The sequence below is a fragment of the Tamandua tetradactyla genome, chromosome 2 (genome assembly GCF_023851605.1).
Source record: "Tamandua tetradactyla isolate mTamTet1 chromosome 2, mTamTet1.pri, whole genome shotgun sequence".
Classification (NCBI taxonomy): domain Eukaryota; kingdom Metazoa; phylum Chordata; class Mammalia; order Pilosa; family Myrmecophagidae; genus Tamandua; species Tamandua tetradactyla.
This window is the reverse complement of record NC_135328.1, coordinates 58,479,524-58,489,143: the sequence shown is the minus strand read 5'-3', so window position 1 is coordinate 58,489,143 and position 9,620 is coordinate 58,479,524.

Sequence of the window (9,620 nt, the reverse complement as noted above, 5' to 3'; positions counted from 1 at the left end):
GCAGCTTAAGGGCAGGATGGTCTCCCTGGCTCAGCAGGAAGGTGGAAAAGAGGAGGAGGGGGAGGGGGAGGAGGAGGAGGATGAGGAGGAGGGGGGTAGGAGGAGGAGGGGGAGGAGGAGGGGGGAGGAGGGGGGGTAGGAGGAGGAAGAGGAAGGGGAGGAGGAGGAGGGGGAGGAAGAGGAAGGGGAGGAGGAGGAAGGGGAGGAGGAGGGCAGGGGAGGAGGAGAAGGAGGCCAGGGAGGAGGAGGAGAGGGAGGAGGAGGAGGGGTGGTAGGAGGAGGAGGAAGGGGAGGAGGAAGGGGAGGGGGAGGAGGAAGAGGAGAACGAGGAGGAGGAGGCGAGGGAGGGGGAGGAGAAGAGAAACTAGCAGTAGCTGATAGGACTTGTTGGCCAAACCCACACATTTTCAAGAAACAATTAAGGAGGAGCTAGAATTGGCTAGAGATTCAGAATAATCAGGTAGAGGATAGAGTAAGTGAACCAATGGTTATCAGCCTTTATTTTACACCCAGAGTTGGCACGACTGAGCAACCCAAGTTACACTGTTTACTTCAAAGAGCACCTCCTCAAACTCAACCTGATTGCTTTTTGCACTGGGGTGTCCCCCTGCCCCATGCCACCAATAGATTTATATTCTCCTTGGGGACCATGCCCTTCAGGAGAAAATAGTTTGCCATCCTTGATTCTGACTCAACCTCTCTGTTCTCTCCCTGCCTGCATCCCACACCCTTCTGATTACAGAAAGATTGTCCTTTGATCTTCAAATCATTAATTTTGGTTGTGCGGCTTTTGCCTGGCAGAGCTTTTTCTGCTCTGGAAAATTCTGATTATAAATAGTTCAATAATACATGTCCTCCTGAGTTTAAGACTCTGGCTTATGTAATTGGAAATCTGGATGTGAAGCAAGTTAAAGTTGATGCCATAAAGACAGTAAAATAATTAATCACTTTGTTCTGTTTCATAGATTCAAGGGCACAGGAACAGCCTTGAGGCCAGAGTGAGTTCTCGAGAATGGCATTTGCCGTTACGGTTATCTGGGCAGGCACTGGGAAAAAAGGCCCAGAAATTAAAATCAAGGGGTCAGAGGGTGGGGTCTCACCACAGGGTGTCCCTTTTCCCCACCAAAACCCACCAAGGCCCTACTTGTAAAGGTGTCAGGCGCTGGGGCCTCTGCCCATCTCCCCTGCCCTTCCCCTGCCAGCGCCTTCCTGTCCCACGATTCTCGCAGGCTGTGTGTGTCCTGGCGCTCACTCAGGCCTGGCCCAGCCTGCCCGGCCAACTCCCTGGGTGTGGGTGGCTCTGATTAAGGTAAGCCCTCTAGAGAGACGAGGATTTTTACATGGCCATCTTGTTCTGTCCTCGCAGTGCTCTGTAAGGCAGGCGGGGCAGTCCTTTCTTCCCTCTTCACTTGTCCTCAGGGACAGTAGAGGCTCAGCCAAGTTATAGGGAAGACAGTGTATCGCACGTGGCTCTTTCTCAGGGTCACGCAGCTAGTGGGTAGGGCCAGGTGTGGGCGACTCCTCAGCCTGTGCTCTCCTGGCTCTGCCTCGCTGGCTCCCTGCGGACGAGAAGTAGCGCAGTGTGAATATCCACCAAGGGAGGTAGCTCCGAGGGCAGGAGCCAGCAGCAAAGTGGGAAAGCATAAATCATTATTTATGCATTATCAGTGTGCCAGGCCGTGTTCAAACCACATGTACACACATTACCTCAATTCTTCTTCAGATCACCCTCTCAGGTAGCGGCTGTTATTGTCCCATTTTACAGATAAAGAAGCTGAGGCACAGAGAGGGTAGGAAACTCATATAAGATCACACAGCTAGCAAGGGGTGGAGATGGGATTTGAACCTGTGCTCTTAACCACTATCCCTTCTGGGCTCCTTGGAAGCCTGTGAGGAACCTTGAGGTGGGTGGAACTCTTAGCATGTGCACATTGAGCCCAGGGCCCGGCACAGAGGAAGACTCACAAGATGTGAACATCTGCTGCCTCTGGACTCGCCAGCTCCTCACTGTCTTCATTCATTCATTTCCATCACAAGAGTTTCCATCAGCCTCAGGCCCTATCCTAGCATGGGAACACAGCAGCAGACAAGGCACAGCCTCTGCTTTCTTTTGTGGAGTCAGGGGCATGGGATGGGACAGATAATGACAAGACAATGTGGTAAGCGCAGTGATGGGAGCATCAGGGTCCCCAAGGGGATCCATCTGACCCAGCCCCAGGCAGGGCAATCAGGTCAGATGACGGTGGGGAGCGGCATGGCAGGTGGAGGGGGCAACATCAGCGGAGGCCTGGAGGCAGGAAGAGCCTAGGCAGGTGGGGTCCGCAGGAGTTGAGCCTGCTGGAATATGAAGTCCAGGTTGGGGAGTGGCAGAGGAGGGGGGAGAGACTGTCAGGGCCCCATGTGCCAGCTAAGGACCTCGGACAGACCTTGGGCTATTTCCATAACGACCGACCGAGGAAGGACGTGACACCTGAAACCAGTGTGATTTTAGGAAGCCAGGTCTGGCTGCCTTGGAGCAAGCCTTGGAAAGAGAGCCTGAGGTCAGACAGCCAGCAAGACGATGGTGAGAGAGGGTAGCTGGGGTGATGGGGGAGGAGAGAGGGAACTGGAGAAACAGTAAGGTGTGAAGACCAAAGGACTGGGCCCTGACTTGACTTATATGTGTGTCTGACCCCTGCCCTCTGAAACCTGACCCAGCTCAGAGAATCAGGGCTGTCTTGAGGCTTATTCTGTGGACTGTGAGTGAGCTCCAGGGAGGGGCTGAAGCAATGTGTCTGAGATGCGCAATCAGCTACTCACCTTTCAGACCCTCTCGCCTGAATGAGGGGAGCAGCTCCGCTCTGGGTTCCTGAGTCTGCCCAATTTGGCTTCAAGAGTGAGCGTCCCAAGGGCAGGAGACAACCCAAGGAAGTAGAGATAATCTCTGGAATCCAACTGTCCTGGGTTTCAGTCTCATTCCTGCCTCTCTGAGCCTCAGCGTCCTTACCTGTAAAGAGTGACGATGATGCCAATCTCCAGCAGCCGAAAGACTTAAGTGAGTTATATCTGGAAAGTGCTTGGCATGCAGTAGGCACTAAGTTATAGGCCACTCCTGGAACCTCTGTCAGCCTGTCTTCCTGTCGGGAGACACACAGTCGATGCTCAGTCATTAATTAAGATGTTTCCCTGGCAGAGAAACTATAGGCAGACAGTACGGGAGGGAGGGGGCTGCAGGGCTGTGCCCTCCTGCAGGCCCCACCGCCCGCTCTGTCTCCCTGTGCAGGATCACCCAGGGGTGAGGGCTGGGGGAGAAGGGTAGGGTCTGACGCCTCACTTCTCCCAAGAAGAATGGTCTCCACTGGGGTCCATGTGGCCCAATTCCCCACCCCTTCCCCAGCAACTATGGGAGAGGGAGGGAGGGCTGGTGTGTACTCCTGTTTTCCACGAGGGGGAAACGGAGGCACCAGGAGGTGGTGGGACTTGCTCAAGGTTTCTCTGGAGACAGGAGGCCAGGGTCGCTCTGCAGGGATCACAGAGGACTTTGAAATCACCTTGTGGCAGGCACGTGGCCTGCAGAGGGTGGCAGTGGAGAAGTGAGCACTCCTGCTGCCGGCTCGGGGAGGGATGCGCTGCTCAGGGAAGGGGAGCCTCGTTCAAGGTGACCGCGAGGAGCCGCAGGCTTCTCTGCACAGGAGAATGGACCCCTCCATCCCGGGGAGGGAGTGAGGAGGCCCCTGCCCCTGCAGCAGGCCGCGGTGGGCGTTAGCTCTCCTGGCGCCAGTTCCCGAGGAGAGTGCGATGGCTAGCAGGCTCCAGGCTGGACAGGCGAGGGAGGGCAACCTGGAGGGCTCAGCTTCCACCGTGGGAACTGGGGGCGGGGCTTGATCACGGGCTGGAGGCCGGGCGAGTGGAGGGCAGGGTGCAGCATTTCCCCCACTTCTTTGTGGGAAGGGAAGAGTAGCCAGCTCGCCCGGAGTCTCGTCCTGGGTCCTGTCAGCCAGAAGGGAGAATGTGGGCGACTGACCCAGGGATGGGCCACCCTGGGAGCCTGCTGAGGTCTGGGCTGTGGCCTGCCTGTACGGGCTCTATCTGCCGCAGCCACCCCCAATTAGATACTCGCACGCCCACAATAACGGCTAAGAGGAAGGGTCAGGCACTGTGTTAAGTGCTTACAGACATCAATTCAGTAATCCTCATTCTCGAGATGGGAAAACCGAGACCCAGGGGTTTAAACAGTCTAAGGTCACGCAGCTACAAGTGGCCGAGCCAGGATTAGGAATCTGCCGCTAATGGGTACTTGCTCCGTCAATGCCTCCCATCCTACAGAGGGCTGCAGAGACAGGTCCAAAAAAGCTGTTGTCCTGAGGCAGCTCGTCATCCAATTGAGAGGGCACAAGAGGGACAGGTAAAGTGCTATGGGCCTTCAGAGGAGGACATTAGACCATGATGACAGGTGTGCGCGTGTGTGTGTGTGTGCGCGCGTGCACACGCGTACATCAGGAATAGTTTACGGAGGCGGTGGCAGGGGCACTTAGACACAAAGCAGGGGTGGGGTGGGGACTTTCCAGGAAAGGGAATAGCATGAGCCTCTGCTCAGGAGAGGTAAAATGCTCTGCTTACACAGCTTGGGAGAAAGGTTGCAGGTGCAAAAGGTTGTCATGAGAAATGAGATTAGGGGTGGTTGATAAGAGCAAGATTGTGGAGGACACAGGACCAAGCTAGGAGTTACGGGGCTTATTCTGAGGGTGTCTGAAGACCACTGCAGGTCTGTAAGCGGGAGAGGGGTGTGGTCGGAAGTGTGCTTCGGTCCCAGGGGACAAATGGGAGGACCAGAAGGATGAGACAAGGTAACAAAGGCCTGAATGAGAGCAAGGAGGGACCAGTGCAAGAGGAACACTGGACTGGGGAAGAGCTGGGGACTCTGAGCCTTTCTAGCCAAGAAGACCGAGAGGCCAGCGATGCCATGGAGAGAAAGTAGAGAGCAGATCTGAGGAGAACTGAATGTTCCTCTGACTGGAACCATCTGCTCAAATGCCACCTCCTCAGCGGGCTCAGTTTTCATTCCTTCAGTGATCACTACAGAATTACAGTCACATAATTGCTTTTTTGTCTCTGCCCAACTAGCATATAAAAGAGTAGGGACCCTGTCTGCCCTACCTTCTTCCCAGCACTATCGCCAGCACTGACAATCACGTCTGGCACATAGTAGGCGATCACTAAATAAATGAAGAAATAAATGAATGACTAACTGTTCATGTTGTGTTCCAGGGCAACTGTGTATTCAGCTGGACTGGCAATCGGGAGGGGCAACTGAACAAAGAGTACCACACTTGGGAGTCAATTGTGCCAAGTCTCGTGTGTCTGGGATAGTCAGAAGAGAGAATGGACAAAAAGAAGGGGTTGAGGGCTAACTTCAGATGGAAATTCCTGTGTGTGTGCACACGCGCCTGTGTGCGTGTGCATGCGTAGAAGGTCACCAGTCACTCTCTTGGAACAAAGGGCACCAGTCTGGACACTGGCTCACCTTTCGTGCCCCCAGTGCCCACAGAGCCTGGCAGATAGTTCGGTGCTTGCTGGTTGAATGAATGGATGGACGGGCTCTTCAGCCGGAGTGACTCTTCCTGTGTGTTAGGGGCTAGAATTCAGAGAGCGGGAAAGGAAGGGTTGGCCTGGGAACTGGGTGCTTACCTCAGCTCCATGAGCTCCCATTTGAAGTTTCGTGGACCCCCCCCCCCCCCCCCCCCCCCCCCCCGGGACTCCAGACTGGAGGAAGTAGGAGTCTTGGGAGGGTGTTGGGATTCTAAGGGGAATTTCTTTGGGCGAGTGGGTGGCCAATAAGGAGGCGGCCTGTGGAAAAGCCCGCCCCCTTCGGCTGATTGGCCTGCGCTGCCCTGACGGCAGAAGCCCCGCCCCAGTGTAACCGGGGGCGGAGTCTCGGGCGCTCCGGGTTCCCTGCTGTCACCCGTGAGCCCAAAGCCTGGTTCCTTGCTGGACTTTGCCACCTACCTCCTTGTGCGACAGCGTCAGACCGTACCCTTCTGTGGGTCTCCGTGGCTTTAGGCAAACACCATCAAGGGTTAGCTTAGTGGATCCGGTTTGGTTATTCTTTCATTTAACAAACATCTCTTCAGTACCTCCTGTTCCAGGCGCTTTTCTAGGTACTGAGGGACAGCTTCGGATCCTGCTCTCTTGAACCTCACAGTCCATCGGTGGAAGTAGAAGCAAACGACTCCTCACTCTACACTTGCACATTTTATAAAAGTGCAAACAGAAGAGAAACCAAATAATGGGGGTGGGGTATAATTTAGAGACTGAGAAGTACATCTGGGCTGGGCTTGAAAGAAGGATGTCCTTGGCCAAGCAAAAGGCTGTTGGAGACTGGAGGAGACGTTTGCAGGTGGCAAGGACTGCATGTGGGCGGGTGGGGAAACTGCCATGAGCTTGCTGTGTCCGGGGCAGAGCAGGCTGGCAGGAGAGGAGACGAGAGAAGAGGTGCCGAGGACGACAGGCAATGCGGGGCTCTTTTGGCTATGTTAAGGAGTTTAGATTTTATTCTAAAGACAATGGAAAGCCACCGAAGGTTTTTACAGGAAAAGGCCATGAGTTTTTAAAAGGGAATCTGAGACGAGGCAACATCCAGAAGGCTGGAGCTCCAGGGCAATGCATCAGCAGAGGCACAGATTAGCCCTAATCCTCTCAAGAAATACATGAGTTCACCATGGGGCCTGGGGCAGGCAACGTTCAGGCCTCAAGTCCGAGATGGGGGGAATGAGATAAAGGGCAGGGAAGCACGCATGGGTCTTCTGCCCAGGTGTCTCCATCCCTGTCTGAGGCCAGTTTTCCTTTCCTATCGCAATTCCTCTGCCCAATTTTCCCAGCTAGGTACTTCTCCAGTCCTGGGAGGCTGTGAGGCAGGACTTGTGTTCCCGGGCTCCCTCGTTTCCTTGCTGGAAGGCCCCAGCCCCCTTGCTTTAACGTCTGTTTCCTGAGAAGAATTTGCCTTCAGGAAACTTGGCCTCCCTGTCCCATAGTTGAAACAGGTTTCCGAACAGTCCATAACAAGTGAAAAACGGCCTGCCCAGTTGGAGAGGAGACTGAGTTGATGATAATCCTCCAGATTGTACAGCCCGCAAGGACAGGAATAGGTCAGATTCTGCATGTCACTGCATTCCCAGCGCCTTGGCAGTGTGTAGCTGTCCCTCGATAGATATTTGTGTATGAGCGATGTTTTACCATATTCTCTCAATTCAAAGGTACCAACTCTCATTTCATTTACAACTTTTCAGGAAAATAAAAGGTAGAGATGACATTAAATATGCACATCAATTATAAGATGCATTCTGATAAGATGAAGGCTATAAAGTATGATAAAACAGTACATGTATGGGAGAATGAAGAGCTTGAGTTATAACAATCTTCCCTCGTATTTGCAGAGAACTGGGCAGTTTGCAAAGCTGACTCGTATGGTCAGTTCACTTGTGAAAAGCCCATTGCTTTCTCATTCTCCTGCTGGTTCTTGCTTTCCTGTAGACACATCCTCAGACCTGTGAATTTCTGGAGCCACGTTTTCTCCTCCTGCAGTAAGTTAGCTCCGGCTCCCCGGTCAGCAGTTGTGCACGAATGAGCTCCCTTGTGCCATGTCGCTACTGACTTTAAACGACCGGCTCCACAACATATTTTCTTTGGAATTCATACGAATAATGGAAGTGCTATAAAATGGTGCAGCCAGATTCAAATGAAAGGACAAATGTAGTTGGCTAAAATGAACAATTACAGGAAACAAAGGGAAAATAACGATTAAAGATCTTTCATTACAGCCAGCTAATTATCATGAGTTCTGGACTTAACTGTTCAGGCATAGAATTAAAAACCTTAATTATATTGTCACCTTTGTCTCTCAGCTCCCATTGCCACAAATGAATCCATTTACGGTAAGTGCCGCTGATGAGCAGAAATTGATGGCAGTCCCAGCGAGGTGGGGGCGGGGGCCTGCGAGCGGGGAGGGGGTGCGCCAGGCAGCGCTACCAGGCCTGCACAGCTGGGCGGCATCTGCATTCCAGGACATTACAAATTAGAAACACTTTTAATGAGACAAATGCAGGTTTGATGGATTTCATGATTTCTTCTCCCCTTCAAACCGCTAACGAGGCTCCTCCTCCTTCTTTCCTTCTCTTAGAGCCGGCCTCTTGTTAAGTGATTGCGTTAATGGTCTTTGGAGACAGGCAGAGTGTGAAAGGACAGGGGAGACTTCCCTTGTGCGGACACGGGAAGTCTCTCCTCTCTGAAGGAAGACAATTCCCAGCTGTTGTTCTAAATGGGAGCCTTTTAAAGGCCCGGCGCAGTGACTGACTGAAACTCAATGACAATGAAACGCAAGATCATTTTAAGAGCAAGGGAAATTGGACCTAAAAGCATTAGGATGGTTGGGGAGATAAAATCCTCAAAACTAGCCAGTTGGTCCGTGCAAGGAGCCAGCCAGAGAGCGAAGCCAGGCATGGCCACAGGAGGGATAGTCAGATGGTCTGTTTCTTGATTCCAGGATGGGGTGGAGTGCAGCTGGGAGCAGGGGGCCCTATGATTATCATCAAACGTAGTATAGTGGTTAAGGACACAAACTCAGGAGCTGGACTGCCTGAGCTTGACCCTGGCTCTATTTCTTACTAACTGTGTGAACTCAGGCAAGTTACCTAACCTCTCTGGGCCTCTGTTTCCTCATCTGTAAGATAGAGATATTGATAGTCGTTTCCTCATCAGGTTTTTAAGAGGATTAAAAGAATTAATATGCATAAAGCACAGGACAGTGCCCGGCACACTGTAAGAATTATGTGTATTAAATATACAACTTAAGAAAACAGTCCTGAATTCAAATATTCGGGTTCCCACTTACTGGCAATGTGACCTCAGGCATATTACTTAATGTCTGAGCTTCAATTTATTTTATAAAATAGGTGGGAGGGGGCCCACCATAAACCCTGGAGGTTTATATTGGGGATTCAATGAGAAAGTGGACATGAGGGTACCACTGCTAAGTAATATTACTGTATAGGTTCCAGGTTTGCCATAAGCTGGCTTAGATTTCAGTGCTGTGGGAGAAAAGACAAATGCGTAGTCATGGAGAAACTGAGCCTGAAATAAGCCAAAAACCACCTGCTGACCGACTCCCTGACAGTGGGTGTCTGTGGGGTGGGTGGGAGGCTTCCAGAGGCTGGCTCTGTGTTGAGGGTGCAGTCAACACGCAGGCAATAGGGCTGGGGGACTGGCAAGGAGTCCAGGTCTCTGCCCTCTCTCCACCTCTGGGGATGGGGTGCCGGCGTCGGTGACACTCCCAGCTCCTATCCTTGAGAGAGTCGTGAGCCTGGGTTGCCATGGTGATGTGAAGAGTTAATGGGATGGAACCCCTCGAAGGGCTGGCTGTGGGATGGCAGCCGCAGTGGCACGGTGTTAAGATGCCAAAAACAAAAAGGGTGAGCACCTTGGCCTCAGAGGGTCACGACCCAGCCCAGCTCCAAGCGGATTCCAGGCGCTGCTCCCGAGGGAAAAGGCACGAGGCCTCAGCTAAGGGCTGGTTCTCCTCCCACTGACTGCCCGTCCCCCCACCCCCACCCCCACCCCCACCCCCACGCCGCCAGATGAGCAGGAAC